General features: G+C 39.0%; 2 long non-coding RNA genes across 2 annotated transcripts; both read left to right on the forward strand.

The window, feature by feature from the left end:
• Positions 1 to 434: 434 nt before the first annotated feature.
• On the forward strand, positions 435 to 1,731 carry LOC121895536. The gene is made up of 2 exons (XR_006095799.1): positions 435 to 808; positions 1,355 to 1,731. It is a non-coding gene; the product is annotated as an uncharacterized LOC121895536 (long non-coding RNA).
• Positions 1,732 to 4,911: 3,180 nt separating this feature from the next.
• On the forward strand, positions 4,912 to 6,229 carry LOC121895533. The gene is made up of 2 exons (XR_006095795.1): positions 4,912 to 5,285; positions 5,853 to 6,229. It is a non-coding gene; the product is annotated as an uncharacterized LOC121895533 (long non-coding RNA).
• Positions 6,230 to 17,028: the final 10,799 nt, after the last annotated feature.

Here is a 17,028-nt window from a genome sequence, read left to right on the forward strand (position 1 = left end):
AGCTCGCGGTGCACAGCTGAGCTCAAGCTCGCGATGCATGACACCGGGGGGCCCTGCCAGTGCATAGATCTGGCCTAGTCTGTCGTGCTGGTATGGGAGGCTCAGGCAGCCTGGTTGCTTCAGAGCCTGTATATATTGCTGCTTCTTTTTTTCTTTCTTTTCTTTTCTTTTCTTTTCTTTTCTTTTTTATCCTCTTGCTTTCTTTCTTCACTGCATGCATACATTTATCTACATTTATGTATATTTATGTACGTGAATGTACATTTATGTATATTTATGTACTTTTATGTATATTTATATACGTGAATATATATTTATGTACGTTTATGTACATCTGCGCTGCGCGGGGCGCAATTGACTGAGATGACTGCCTGCAGACATGTCCCGAACAGGACTAAATCCAGGACAAGTTGTAACAGGCAAACAGTGTAGGTGTTAAAGTACTTGTAACCCAGTAGAGAATTGGGTCCAATTCTATCTTTATTTTTCTATAGTTTCCTTATTTATCTCATTTTCATTTGTTAATCAATCTGTCAATGACTTATTTTACACACACAGTCCTTATTTGTCATATCAACTAGAGCAAACTTATGATTGGTTAGAGGGAGTTAAGTCCCACCCTCTCTTTACGCAGAAGTCAGTGAGTTGCAGTGCGGGTAAAACAGCAGCGGTCGGAGTGGATGAGAAATAGAGAGTTAGAACAGCGATTATTAACATATCCATGAGATAAAATACTCTTGTGAAGACGTCAGAGGTGTGCGAGGGTCCGCGAGCCAGGAGTAGTAGTACTTTTGGCATTATCGTCTTGGTGAGTTGCCGAGCTAATTAGCGCCAGCGCATGCTAACTTTATTAGCCACATTGTGAGTTGATGTGTGAGGTGGCAGAAAACGTGTCTGTGCTCCATAAACGCTTGAACTTGGCTTATCACTGCTGCTCACTGTTTCTGTTAACTATCTTAAGAGTTAAAAACTGAATATTATTGCTCTGATAATTTAGAAGAAGTAAGGTATGATGTTTATTTTGTTACTGTGTGTGTAGTTATATTGAGATACCTTGTATGATGAAAGTGATGGATAAGTTCATTTATAACTAAAAGTTAAAACATCATAATTCATGGGTTAACAGCTAAAATTCATGTTGATTAAATTCATGTTTAAAAGGTTGATTAAAAATGTATAAAATGTGGGAAATACTTACATTGAGATAAAAACAACAACAACAACTGTACAGTTAAAAGAGAGAATTCATTTAATCATTATTGTGCTACAGTAATGTGTGGAGAATTATTATATTACTATGGCCATTAGAGAAAAGTAGTGACGTCATGAAAATAACAGTCCCGTCTTCATGCAGGCTGGGTTTTTTTGAGAACAAGAGAACTGGATCTGGATTCTCCCTGTGGATGGGAGATGGCGAGCCCCCAGTGAGATCTCTTCTTAACCTAAGGAGTGAGGAACCGAGACCTGAGAAGAGGACCTGGTATCTTTTTTTGCTTCCACTCAAGTATCAGTGTGGTAGGACCACCACACATGGGACTACTTGAATTTTTCCCCCTGACTTGACATAAAACATTGACTTGAGCGCGCTGACTGATATGGCAAAGACATTAAAGGGACATTACACTCTAAGTTGTGCTGAAAGACTGTGAAATCTTGAGATATTGATGATAATTGCACTGCATTTTATGTTCATGTTTTATAACTTGGTACAGTAAACTTACCTGAAACGTTCCTGGTGGCTCCATTTACCTGTTTTGTCTGCCATTCCCTTTTCAACCCTCCCATTACGAACCTAGCCCCTGGTCCATATATTCTTTATTCTTTACCCTGTAGCACCTAGTGGGTTACATACTCAATAACAGGTGGTGTGCCATTGACAAGTTAAAGAGTGATGTGGCGAAAATCTCAATCAAGTGCGCCCTGCGCAGTGCGTCGGGACGTGCCCAGCGCACTTTAGTGGATTGATGGAAATCTGGCCGGGCGCACCTGAACCGCAACTGGACAACTGGACAACCTGTGGAGAAAAAAAGAAGCGGATGAAAGAAGGAAATAGCAAATATTCAGGCTCTGAAACTCCCATGGAGCCAGAGCCTCCCGTACCAGCAGCGATTAAACAGAGTTGGCCAGGTCTGCGCGCTGGTAGGGCCCCCAGGTGTCACCGACACATTAAACTCAGCGGCTTCACCTGGAGGTAACGAGAAGCATGGAGGAGACTCCTCGTTAGCAGCCAGATGACTGGAGGACTTCCTGTTCATAACCTAAGGTCTGAGCCTTGATGGCGTTATGGATGACGTCAAATGACCACTGCTGTCAACTGAGAACTGATGACACATCAATATGGACATCCTCCGTGTTTGTTTTATTGAATGTTTGTGGTGACGTCATCTATCATGCCAGGGCTATGTGACACCACAGAGGATGTCCATAATGATGTCCCATCAGTTGTCAGTTGACAGCAGTGCTTATTTGACGTCATGAATGACAGCTTGAAGGCTTTGACCCGAGTTTCTAAAAAGGACCCCCTCCTGATATCAATCTCCATTCCACACACCCTCACAGGAGACGTGGAGGCTCTGATGCACTGCAGCACCATGGCAGCCCACGCCTGGGCCCACGTCTGCAGCTGAGGGGAGTCCTCGATAGCCACCAGGTGTCATGCATGGTTGAGCTCAAGCTGGCGGTGCACCGCTGAACTGAAGCTCGCGGTGCATGACGCTTTGGGGCCCTGCCAGTGCATAGACCTGGCCCAGTCTGTCGTGCTGGTATGGGAGGCCCTGGGTGCTTCAGAGCCTGTATATATGCCGCTTCTTTTCTTTTTTTTTTAAATTGTATTTCTTCACTGCATGCATACATTTATGTACGTTTATGTATATTTATATACATTAATGTATATTTATGTGTGTTTATGTATGTTTATGTATATTTATATACGTGAATGTACATTTATGTACGTTTATGTATATTTATATACGTTTATGTATATTTATGTATGTTTGTGTACATTTGAGGCACTGCGCGGGGCGCACTTGACTGACATTTTCGCCACATCACTGGGTTCACATCACTGCTCTGTAACGTGTCAATAACACACAGACTGCTATGAAGTACTTTTACACGTCCACTGTTTGCCTCTTACAACGTGTTCTGCTTTTAGTCCTGTTCAGGATATGCCTGTATGAGTCTTACATTATCCAGGTTTCTGATGGTCTGTGTCGGAGTGACAACCTCTGTCATTTCTGCATTAAGGTGGCTTCTATTCTCATCTGCATATCAGTTATCCATGTCCTGACCACGTTTATATTATGTTATGTCAACTTTCTTGTCAAACTCAGTCCATTCGAAAAAATATACAATACAAACAATGTACATCACATACATTCAAATGAAAAGAAAAAAATCGCAACTTTTTATTTATTTGTTTATTTTTTTTATAAAAGTCAGTTATACCATTCTTCAAAACGATACTCCCTCATTTGTTGTTTTGATGGTGGTGGAGAGCGCTGTCTAACACGTCAGTCCAAAAGTTCTCATAGGTGTTGAATTTGGGTTGAGATCTGGTCACTGCGAGGGCCATAGTATAGACTATGACTCACATCATTTTCATATTCATCAAAACATTCAGTGAACCCTTTTGAACATATAAATTGGGGCATTGTCATCCTGAAAGAGACCACTCACATCAGGATATGACAATTTTTTCCTAAGTTACACCGTTTACAGATCATACAGCCTAGTAACATTACTGACACAATTTGGGAATGATTTCAAGTTGATTACTTGTGTAAAAGGAATATTTACAAGAACCTGCTGGTTTCATGTAATATTTTGTACATTATATGCTAATTGTCTGCTAACAATGTGCACACTGCACGTGGTGACAGGAATTTCAGTGTCTCCTGCAACCGAAATTCAAATCTTACCTCCAAAGCATATTTGGCATACTGTATAAATGTGGGTGCTGTCTGTTAATATTCGGTGTGCTCGGGCTGTATAGTCATATTTAGGGAAGTGTATATATTTTTTTATCTTGGGAAGAAGAGTTTTCTCCGGAGCTCTTGGCTCATTAAACTGCCTGCTGCTTATGAGAGGAGCTGTTGTGATTGGCATCAATCAAGCTTCCCTTAACTCCACCTGTTGTTGTGAGAAATATTCTATTTATCAATGAATTTGAGTTTCAGATGTTTATTTTACTCTTTCATTTCATCTTATGTTCGTCGTCACGGCTATGTGACATCACAGAGGATGTCCATATTGATGTGTCATCAGTTGTCAGTTGACAGCAGTGCTTATTTGACGTCATCAATGACAGCGTCAAGGCTTGGAACCGAGTTTATAAATAGGACCCCCTCCTGCCATCAATCTCCATTCCACACTCCCTCACAGGAGACGTGGAGGCTCTGATGCACCGCAGCAGCATGCGGCAGCCGTCGCCTCGGTCCGCAGCCGAGGGGAGTCCTCGATAGCCGCCAGGTGTCATGCATGGCTGAGCTCGAGCTCGCGGTCCACCGCTTAGCTCGAGCTCGCGGTGCACCGCTGAGCTCAAGCTCGCGATGCATGACACCGGGGGGCCCTGCCAGTGCATAGATCTGGCCTAGTCTGTCGTGCTGGTATGGGAGGCTCAGGCAGCCTGGTTGCTTCAGAGCCTGTATATATTGCTGCTTCTTTTTTTCTTTCTTTTCTTTTCTATCCTCTTGCTTTCTTTCTTCACTGCATGCATACATTTATCTACATTTATGTATATTTATGTACGTGAATGTAGATTTATGTATATTTATATACGTGAATATATATTTATGTACGTTTATGTACATCTGCGCTGCGCGGGGCGCAATTGACTGAGATGACTGCCTGCAGACATGTCCCGAACAGGACTAAATCCAGGACAAGTTGTAACAGGCAAACAGTGTACGTGTTAAAGTACTTGTAACCCAGTAGAGAACTGGGTCCAATTATATCTTTATTTTTCTATAGTTTCCTTATTTATCTGATTTTCATTTGTTAATCAATCTGTCAATGACTTATTTTACACACACAGTCCTTATTTGTCATATCAACTAGAGCAAACTTATGATTGGTTAGAGGGAGTTAAGTCCCACCCTCTCTTTACGCAGAAGTCAGTGAGTTGCAGTGCGGGTAAAACAGCAGCGGTCGGAGTGGACGAGAAATAGAGAGTTAGAAGAGCGATTATTAACATATCCATGAGATAAAATAGTCTTGTGAAGACGTCAGAGGTGTGCGAGGGTCCGTGAGCCAGGAGTAGTAGTACTTTTGGCATTATCGTCTTGGTGAGTTGCCGAGCTAATTAGCGCCAGCGCATGCTAAGTGTATTAGCCACACTGTGAGTTGATGTGTGAGGTGGCAGAAAACGTGTCTGTGCTCCATAAACGCTTGAACTTGGCTTATCACTGCTGCTCACTGTTTCTGTTAACTATCTTAAGAGTTAAAAACTGAATATTATTGCTCTGATAATTTAGAAGAAGTAAGGTATGATGTTTATTTTGATACTGTGTGTGTAGTTATATTGAGATACCTTGTATGATGAAAGTGATGGATAAGTTCATTTATAACTAAAAGTTAAAACATCATAATTCATGGGTTAACAGCTAAAATTCATGTTGATTAAATTCATGTTTAAAAGGTTGATTAAAAATGTATAAAAAGGTTGAAAAAAATGTATAAAATGTGGGAAATACTTATATTGAGATAAAAAAACAACAACAACTGTAAAGTTAAAAGAGAGAATTCATTTAATCATTATTGTGCCACAGTAATGTGTGGAGAATTATTATATTACTATGGCCATTAGAGAAAAGTAGTGACGTCATGAAAATAACAGTCCCGTCTTCATGCAGGCTGGGTTTTTTTGAGAACAAGAGAACTGGATCTGGATTCTCCCTGTGGATGGGAGATGGCGAGCCCCCAGTGAGATCTCTTCTTAACCTAAGGAGTGAGGAACCGAGACCTGAGAAGAGGACCTGGTATCTTTTTTTGCTTCCACTCAAGTATCAGTGTGGTAGGACCACCACACATGGGACTACTTGAATTTTTCCCCCTGACTTGACATAAAACATTGACTTGAGCGCGCTGACTGATATGGCAAAGACATTAAAGGGACATTACACTCTAAGTTGTGCTGAAAGACTGTGAAATCTTGAGATATTGATGATAATTGCACTGCATTTTATGTTCATGTTTTATAACTTGGTACAGTAAACTTACCTGAAACGTTCCTGGTGGCTCCATTTACCTGTTTTGTCTGCCATTCCCTTTTCAACCCTCCCATTACGAAATGTTTCATCATAGGATAAAGGTGATGACTCAGAACAACTTTGTGTTGATTTGCAGTGACTCTTCCCTCTGAGTGGACAAGTGGACCCAAACCATGCCAGCAAAATGCCCCCCACAGCATAACAGAGCCACCAGATCCCCTCACTGTAGGGGTCAAGCATTCAGACCTGGACCAGCTTTTCCTTGAATTTGTCAAGCGTCTGTATGTATATAGGATGATATGAATAAATTGATAATGAGCATAGATTAAAACAGCAATCGGCCATATGTTATACAACTATGTATCTTTATTCAAAACATGAGACATTATCAGTGAGTGATCTTTGGGAAAGTGTTGACCTGTTTGATGAACCTTCAACACTGTAGTTGGCATTTTGGAAGCTAGATGCCGCTGGAACGTGCTTCTTGGCGACATGACTTTTGTTAAATCCCAAAACTCGGATGAATCAGGTGTCTCTGGCCGGGTGCGGTGGCGCGCGCGCCTGTAATCCAAGTTACCGGGAGGCTGAGGCTGGAGGATGGCTTGAGCTCAGGAGCTCTGAACTGCAGCGGACTATGTGGATCGGGTGTCGGCACTAAGTTGGGTATGGATATGGTGCTCCTGGGGGAGCTCGGGACCACCAGGTGGTCTGAGGAGGGGTGCACCGGCCCAGGTGGGAAACGGAGCAGGTCAAAGCCCCCGTGCCGCTCAGTAGTTGGATGGCGCCTGTCAATAGACGCTGTAGTGCAGCCTGAGCGATACAGTGGGACCCAGTCTTTTTACACTCTGCACACTTTACAACAAACAGCTGTGACAGCTTCATGTTCCAGGAAGAAAGCTCAGAAAGCAATGCTGCTTAGTCTGGCCCACACTGCCTCCACCTGGAGAAGAGGAGCACTTACTATCAATCGCACCAATCAATGCAGCACCACAGACACACATCACTATAACACTAAAACTAGCCTATATTGTGTTATAACTATTTTGTTGTATACTATAACACAAGTTTTTACGGTGGTGGAAGAAGTAAGCAAAGTATTATCTTCCGGCCTCATACACAGCTCCCACAATACCATCACACATAGCACAGAGGGCTTTGGGGTGAGAAATGTCCATTACAATTGACATCAGAACACATAATTGCTCCTTTGCTGAGATATACATCACTCAGGAGGACATGAGTTTTCCCATAGTATGACAAGACATCCTCATGATCCAAAATTAACTCTATGACAATTTTTTCCTAAGTTACACCGTTTACAGATCATACAGCCTAGTAACATTACTGACACAATTTGGGAATGATTTCAAGTTGATTACTTGTGTAAAAGGAATATTTACAAGAACCTGCTGGTTTCATGTAATATTTTGTACATTATATGCTAATTGTCTGCTAACAATGTGCACACTGCACGTGGTGACAGGAATTTCAGTGTCTCCTGCGACCGAAATTCAAATCTTACCTCCAAAGCATATTTGGCATACTGTATAAATGTGGGTGCTGTCTGTTAATATTCGGTGTGCTCGGGCTGTATAGTCATATTTAGGGAAGTGTATATTTTTTTTCATCTTGGGAAGAAGAGTTTTCTCCGGAGCTCTTGGCTCATTAAACTGCCTGCTGCTTATGAGAGGAGCTGTTGTGATTGGCATCAATCAAGCTTCCCTTAACTCCACCTGTTGTTGTGAGAAATATTCTATTTATCAATGAATTTGAGTTTCAGATGTTTATTTTACTCTTTCATTTCATCTTATGTTCGTCGTGACGGCTATGTGACATCACAGAGGATGTCCATATTGATGTGTCATCAGTTGTCAGTTGACAGCAGTGCTTATTTGACGTCATCAATGACCTGCCTCTACTGCATCTCAAAACCTTGTCATTGGCTATGCTCATAGCCTAGATAGATAGAATGAAGTTACGCTGCTGTGCCTCATGCATAAATGTGCACAGTGTCTCTCTTAATAGGGAAACACACTTATCGTTTCATCTGCTTGAGTTTATCATTTAATAAACTCAAGCAGATATCTTTCAATCTTACAGTCGTTTTAGTACCATATTTTATCTTTTTGTTATGATCCTTCCACTACAGCTCAACAGGGAAATACTGTACAAGGAAACAAAAAGTGGGAAGCAGAGTAACTTGATTATTTAAATCTCCAGACATGCCAACAGGACCAGTCAGGAACTGATGTTAATTAATGTTGATTGAGTGTTTCCCAGTTGAGCTACAATGGAAGGATCAAAACATAAAAAGAGAACATGGCAACATAAAAAAGACTTTAACATTGAAAAATATCTACATGAGGTTATTAAATACCTACAGCATCACACCCGCCCTGAAGCAGAAACTATAAGTGTGTTTCCCCATTAAGAGAGATGCTGTGAGTATTTATGCATGAGGCACAGCAGCAACTTCATTGATTATCTATCTATCTATCTATCTATCTATCTATCTATCTATCTATCTATCTATCTATCTATCTATCTATCTATCTATCTATCTGTCTGTCTGTCTGTCTGTCTGTCTGTCTGTCTGTCTGTCTGTCTGTCTGTCTGTCTAGGCTATGGGCATAGCCAATGACACTGTTTTGAGATGCAGTGGGGGCAGATAATATAGATATAACAACAAAAGCGAAAAACAAGTTGTTTTCTGGTTTTGGTATTGTTTCTCTTCTGATTTGAGGACGAAAATGGGAAAAGCATGTGAATTTCCATTTAATTTAATTTACACGAAAAACAGAATAACAAAATAATGCATTGTATATTTGTTTATCAAATAAGTTGAACACAGCTTTGGACGGAGGGTACACGGACTGCTGTGGATATGTAATGTGGGTTTAATTGTTTGAGTTTATGAATGGTGCATCGCTTGGTCACTTTAAGTGTTGCTGCCGCAAAGAATTGTGGGACGGAATTATCTCCTTTCCTTTCGTAGAGGATAGTCAAGTGTACCGTGTGCTAAAGGAGATTAGAAAGGAAGTATTGAAGCACCTTTCCTTAGCAGTTAGAGAATTCGACCGGCTCTTATCATGGCTGCCACATAGATACTTCCGGTTCACTTCACTCAATAAGGAAACTTCCTAAGCAAAAAAGACTATGGGCACGTCTCAAGTCTCAAGACTAAGTGTCATTATTTGGAAAATGTTTGGGTGCATAATGTGACCAAATATCAAGAAAAATACTAACATTGGTGGACAGCAACTAGTGTACTGATATACACTATACACTGATATACCAGGCTGATATACAGAATGTGTAAAAAATAATATACTCTTCAAGAAGGCTGAATCACCTGTAGAGCAAAAATGTTATCACACTCACAGAAAAGGGGAAACATAAAACACCCAGAAGCCAGACATTTTTCGAAGGACAAACATTCATTGGTGTGTTCCTTTATTAGTCTTAATAAGGTCAATATGGGCCCAGAGGGAGTGACATGAACTTCCTTAGGAAATGTAAAAAGGCTTTCTGATTTTACAATCTTAAAAAGCTAATTTTAGCATCAGAGTTTTCGTAATTTTGTAGTGTTTAACTGTATTAGCTGTTTATTAGCACCCAGGTTTTAAATTCTATCCCCATTTTTGTGATGGGTATGTTTTCTGCTTTTCACCTTTCATTTTGTTGTATACTTTTATTTTCAAGTTGCTCTCATTGGATAAAAACAAAATTCAGCCATATTCTGTAACTAAGCCTTATGAAGGCCCTGCATCGAAACACATTGGTAAAATAAAGATTCTTCCATTGTTGTTTTTCACATTTTTTCTACTTTTAAAATTTATACTGAAATGAATAGAAAAATGAATCTACAATTTTATATATTTTAATATGTGATTTAATTAGGCAATTTAAGGATTCAAAATGCATGAATTCCTGTGGAGTCAAATTCCTGTGGAGAGGACAGTTACTGATACTCTGCTGAGCTAAGCCAATGTTAGTTACATTTTAGCAGAACTAGTTAACTGTTCTTTTTCTTTATCATGTTTTGATGCTGCTGCCTCAGTTTAATTGGATAACAAATTTAGCTTTAGCTAAGACTAACCTCTGGCTATCTCATCAGCTAGTTTTGAATTTATATAGTTCTCTTGTTTTAGCTGTGTAGTTGGCTGTGGCACAGTGCAGTAGGTATGATGGTGGTTACTGGTTTTTTAGCTCCTTTTTGTAGTTGAAGCAAATTTTATGTGCTGTTTTGACAGAAATGATACTTTGCTATGACATACTAACTTAATGGTAAAACAGATGTCAAAAAGGTGCAAGGTTCATTTTAACTGTCATTATACAGTGCAGAATTGCACCATGAAATTCTGTTGTAGCCCCCTCCATACTACACATGTATTGACAAATATTAAAACATTTTAAATTAGAATAGAAAAAAACAATACATTTAGCCACAAAATAGAACAAACTAAAAAAAAAAAGTAGCACTCAAGAAGAAATTAAAAAGGAAAAATAATATTTATAGACTGTAAATACCCAGTTTTTACAATATGTGCAAAATAAATGTAATATACAAGTTATAGTGCAACAGAATATTTCAATGTAAATTTCATTGTGCAATAAATATAAGGGATGCAGAGGATGTGGTGGAGTTCAGAAGCCTCACAGCCAGAGGAATGAAGCCAGTTGTCTGTTGGTGTGGTATAAGATAGGGTGTACAGACTGTGGTTGGGGTGGCTCTTGTCTATTAGAATCCTTTGAGCTCTCAACCCAAAGTAATTTTGCTTTGTTGGGCAGCAACACTTTTCCACTTGTCCATGGTAGAACAAGCCTGGTCAGTAGTTCAGAAAATCAAACCGTAAGAAACATTTCTGTAAAACACTTTAAAGAGGCGTTTCCAGTGATGCATTTTACAAGTTCAGTTACAAGTCTGCTCTGTGACATGTCTTCTTTTTCTTCTCAATGCTGCTATCTAGTGGAAAGTAAGAGTCATGTATATACATGTATATATTCTGCATCCAGAAACTTGTGTGGGGTTGGGGTACCTTTGTTATAATCTACTTCACAGTATAGAGATAACATGTGCAGTACATCAAGAAACTATTCATGTAATCAATCATATCAATAAATACTTCTTCAATTGCACAGACTGTAATACTACACCTTCACCAGCAGAGGTCACTAAATGATTACTTTCTTCAAATGACCTCTTGTAATATAGGATGATCTTGAATTGTGCACAAACAAATTAACAAATTAGATTTCCAAGAATTAATTAATTCATCAATAGTTGATCCACGCAACTAATATTGACAGCTTTTTAAGCAAAACAGTGATATGATTCTTATTTAAGGTTACATTCAAGATTAAGTTAAAACTGGGGGACAAAAGCAGCTACTATACTGAGTGTCCTTCTGAAATAGCCTGTCCCAAGAGATCAAGCTATTCTTTGAGATCTATATCTAATATCTCCTGCTGAGATATATTGTTTTCATGATTTAACTGTGACATTGTTATTTAACAAATCCTTTTTAGATAAATTAAAAAAATGTATTTTCATAGATGACTGTCTTCTCTCTGGCAAATCAGTAAACAGTCACTAAAATGAAAATGTACTAATAAGCTTCTATTTCTTACTCCTGCATTGAAAAGCTTATAATTGGAAATAATACAATAGAATGTACTCATTAACTCTGAGGCATTGTGTTCATTGTGGCAGATCAGTCATGTCACAGACACTGTCAGCGATCTCTTTCAGCTAACAAGTCTCCAGTCATGTTCAATAAAGACAAGGAGGTGGTCTTTGTAATGTAACAAGCTTTCACTCTCTTGTGTTGTGTTGTGTTGTGTTGTGTTGTGTTGTGTTGTGCATCTTTGTCTTTGTTGGATTCTGTTCTGCAGCCTTTTGGGAGGAGGGGGTGGTGGGGGTTACTATTCTCACATACACACCGTATGCACTGCTGCTTGGATTACTGGGGAAGACCCGGAGGAGCCCAGCCTATTCCCTCAAATAAAAATACATACCCATTTATCCTCTCAAAGGATTTTTGCGGATGTTGTTTTATTTATTTTTATCTCATTCAGCACAGACACAATTGTGCTACAGTGACAAACTAAAACAAAGAAAAGGGATGGAATAAATATTGTGTAAGATCTGCCAATAGGTAAGAAAAGATGACAGTAGAACAGTACCACATTTGTTTATGCGTGGCAGTGAACTAAGACATGTAAAATATAATAATTTTACCATTAGCTGCCATCATACATGCACAGCTCAAAATTATAATATTTCTGAGAAAACGTTAAAGGATAAGACTGGTGATATTCTAAGTTTTTGTTATTGTTAACGAATCCCATGAAAAGACAACAACAGTGTTAGTCCGTATCTAAATACTTTCAGACTTCCCTGTGTGTGGCATTCAGTTCCAAGCACTTTCATCCCTATTGAATCATTGTAGTTTTTAGCAATACTTGCTACTCATATAGGAGTGAAAAGTGCTTTTGTTGGGGACTACTTTCAGTAGGGGATTAATACACGTTTGGTATGCTTGTGAGTCAGCAGGACAGTGTGTTTGGGATTGAGTCAAAACAAACTACAGTGTGTGTGTTCATGGTAGTGAAGAAACATGTCACCCAGAGCATTGATGTCTTTTAATAGTTTTTGGACAACAATGGAGCTCTATGACACACAGGAATATATCAGGTTGTATGCACACAATACTTGATAGTAGATCAATTAATTGTTGGTTTCAGTCTCTTCATTGTATTTGTTCACAATAATCAACAGACTTATCCTTTAATGCAACATTGGGTAAGAAAGCTTTGTGATCGTTCACAAAATACATAAGTTGACACTAGTTTTGGCCATCATTGGTGATATGGAATGGGAGGCTCCAAACATCAGACTTACTGTAAATGTAAATGAGATGATTTGACAATGGAACAGACTTGTGAATATGCCTGAACAGCAAGCCACTAGAGAGATCTTTAACTGGGACATATTGCATGAAAAATCCCTGGATTAGTGAGGTGAAATCTTTATTATGTATCATTCCGGTACATAGCTAAGCATTCCTCACGGTCCACTAGCTAAGCAAATGACACTTTCAAATGTGCAACTGCTACAGTACTTTATTTTAGAGTGATTTTTTTCCACACAAGGTCAACCATGAAGACTTTCATTGTATGTCTAGTAGTAGTCTGTGTGAGGTAGTTGGGAGAGATATTAAATTAAAAGGAAATTCAGCTGGATAATAATATTGGGCAATAAAATCCTAAATTTCATCTGAGCGTCTGTTTTTCAGTCATATCTTTGTTGCAGCATAATTGCCCTTCCTGTTTCATCTTTTAGGGGTTTGATATGATGTGTGTCATACACACACACTGTGTGGGTGTGCATTCAAGCCGGCATGTCCGAAAACAACACCCTAGGTTCCTTTTCATTTTGCACACCTTTTGGATGCATCCCACCATGTGATGTCTGGATTCAATTTCATGGCTGATGTGTGTTGGATAAGAGTCCAGGGAACAGTTCTGTGACAGTACTTCTGTGAACTGCGTATGAGGGGCTATCAAAGGCGTGATGGAAATAGCAAAAGCATTACAACAGGTGGACACAGGCTCTCTTGTACCGAGTGTCTATTAACTTTCTCATTCAACCCCCTTAGGTAATCCTAAGGGGCCTTAAGGGGCTACATAAGGGAACTGCACTGTGGCAGCATGAAACCTACAAGAATGTTTACTTTCACCTCTCTCTATTGTTTACTCCTTTCTTTTTCAACTTCCCGTTGACTTTATTGTTGCTGAAATTACTTCAAAATGCCATGAGGCCATTTATTTTTTTAAAAGACAAGTCTTCTTCATCTTTACAAACATTTATTTCCAGAGATCAGGATGTACCCTGTCCTGCACTGAGCAAAATCTTGTATCAATGGGCCACAAAATGTCTTCATACTGTAACAAAAGAATTTTTGAATGAAAATTAATTGCATTTATTTGAGGGACAAATGGAAATATGTTAATTTCTGGATTTGAGTTTTGAAGGAATTGTACTTTACACCTGGGTTCAGATAAGATTTTCTGTCTTTATCTCATTGCTTGGACTTCCAAATCAATTTATGTGGAAAATATACATTCTTTAAAACAAAATACTCTTTTCATTAACATACTACTTTTGAGATCTATCTATGAAACAGACAAACTGTTCAAGTCTATAATGTACATCAGTAATTTGGAGCCCTTCATGACTGTAAAAAGGAAAAAGTAACCCAGTGGATGTCTTTTGCAAAATAAAATGATTCACAACATCGTCCCTGCATCCCTGAAATTAAGTTTTCTATGCAATAAACTATGGATGAAAGGAAAAATACTGCCATGTAGCTCAAATGAAAAAAACTATGGCATCACCCTTGTAGGAGAAAAGTCCCCTCATTGCTTTGAATACAGATGGTACCAACAAAAGGACCAGCTCTTTCTTCAGCCCCCTAGGAATGTAGCCAAAAAGACATCAGTGAGATTTAAAATCCTGCAAACAGCAATGATCAGATAAAGAGACCCCTTTTCTCCTACATGGCCACTGAACCAGACCGCTGACCCAACCACCTTTGACCCTACAAGACCTCCAAGAGCCAGTCACCCACAGAAACTAGGTGGCACCAACTTTAATCCTACTGTGAACTCTGATGCCATTTACAGTCAGACCTAAGTGAAAGAAGGACTGACAACCCATGAATATTTTGTCTAAGGACAATTAATAAAATGTATTAGTATGTGTGTGTGTTAGTTAGTTAGACTTTATTAGCCTGCCTTTAAGCTAGGAAGTCTATCACTAACATAGTTCCATTACCTTTGATAACACTAATGTCATATTTAGTACCGCTCTGCTTGTTTCACTCTCAAAATAATGAAGCTATTATCAAAAATGCAAAATTAGAAATCATGCATTTGTTATAAGACTAACAATTTTGATTAAAAGAGTAACAGCCTTCAGGAGTTGAACAAACCTGTCCATGGACAGGAGGGGACTGATGCTGCCCCCCAGACCTCGGCAATCCGTGTGATTAGCAAGGATGCATCTTCTGGTTGGGCAGACCGAAACTTTGAAATAATCTCTAATCTGAGAAACCAGGCTTCTGCTTTTTGCTCCCTTCTTGCTTTTATCTTTGTCTTCCAGCCCTTTTGCCATGCTGGTTGGAAGTTTTCTCTTTGCTAGTCTGAAGATGTGATTTTGGAACAATAGGAGGTGAAAGGTGAGAGTAGTGAGTTAAGAATCAAAACTAGAAAAGCTGAAACCAGGAGCTCCCTTCCCATGGGAGATTTGAAATCCGGACTGGATGACCTCAATTGGCAATTCAGAACTATGCTGTTGTACCGCTGATTTGACTTGCTGTTTCTCAGGTAACAGTCATCTCGTCTGTTTATCAGGTCTATCATACCAATCACACAATAGATAACTCTACATCATTAACTCTATTTGTATATGTATATGCTTAGTTATTGCCTATTCATCCCTATCCCTTGGTAGTTCAATAAATAAATTGATTTAAAGCCAAGTCATTGTATTTGTGTATTCCTTTACAACAGAGATGAAGATCCCTATATTCATGACTTTCAGACATAAGACTGATTAATTTGATTTATTTATTTTGAATTAATTCATTAATTAATGGAGGTGGCGCCCCTGTTTATTTCACAAGTGCAAGATATTAATTTCCATGTGTAGTAACCCCTACACCCTCTTGTCTGTTTTAATCAGTGAGTCATACAGTTAAACCTGCTTTACTTATAGATTATGATTTCACTTACATAGCATGTGACTAGTTTAAATGATGTGATGTTCTTGAATAAACAACACAACAAGTAGTTAAAATAAACTCCACCTGTCAACCAGCTGCAACATTAATTTAATCTAAATTAAGCTGATTATATCATGTAACTGTAATAACCATTTGGTTAGTTTATTTGACTTCATGTCAGCACCGCATGCTCTTCATGATGCAGAACAAGCTAGCATAGTAGGCATGGCTTGCGTGTCTCTTTTCAAGGGAGCAAGATGACATACAAGGTCATACTTTGGGATTGGGATTTCCATGGGTCTTTTATTTACTTTTTTTGGGGGGGGGGGGGGGGGCGGAGTGTCCTCCCACTACATTATCCTGGGAGTGTCCCACAAAATTTGTTGCTGTTGCTTTGAGGTCAGCGGTATCTGTTCATTCTAAGGAATGTGAGACAGCAGGGATTAAAAATAATTAAAACATATGACTCCATGTTTGTGTGGTAAATGCTGATATTTCATATCTTGTTGACATTGATGCTGTTTAAAGATACCTTCTAGGCATGTTTTAGGATATATAAAAATACCCCGCTTTGAGTAATAATTTGTGTTGAATGGTTTTTTCCCTCAAAAAAAAAGAAAAAGTTCAGTTACCTTGTTAAAGAAACAGAGACAGTTCACCTTCAAAGTAAAAGTTGCGCGTTTTGAAGCGTGTTGGCTGCAGCTCAATTTAAGGAGAGCTAAAGTAAATAAAGAAATAGCCTAAATAATGAACATAATTCATAACTTCTTTTAAACACTTTGAGGATAAAACTATCTAAAAAAGAAGCAGAGGCAGCGGAACCAGTCTGGGGATTTTCAAAGTAAATGCAGTGTGTTTTACAGAGACGCACTGAGCTGCTGCAGACATTAACGTTACATACAGGTGAGTCCAACTTTATGTTTGTGGTCTTGTTGTGTGCATGAGTTTATCGAGTTAACCTCTCCAACCCATAGACTGTATATAAATATGGACAATGCGTCTCCACTTCTTACTGCTATGCAAAAGTGGAG

Source organism: Thunnus maccoyii, chromosome 4, assembly GCF_910596095.1.
Source record: "Thunnus maccoyii chromosome 4, fThuMac1.1, whole genome shotgun sequence".
NCBI classification, from domain to species: domain Eukaryota; kingdom Metazoa; phylum Chordata; class Actinopteri; order Scombriformes; family Scombridae; genus Thunnus; species Thunnus maccoyii.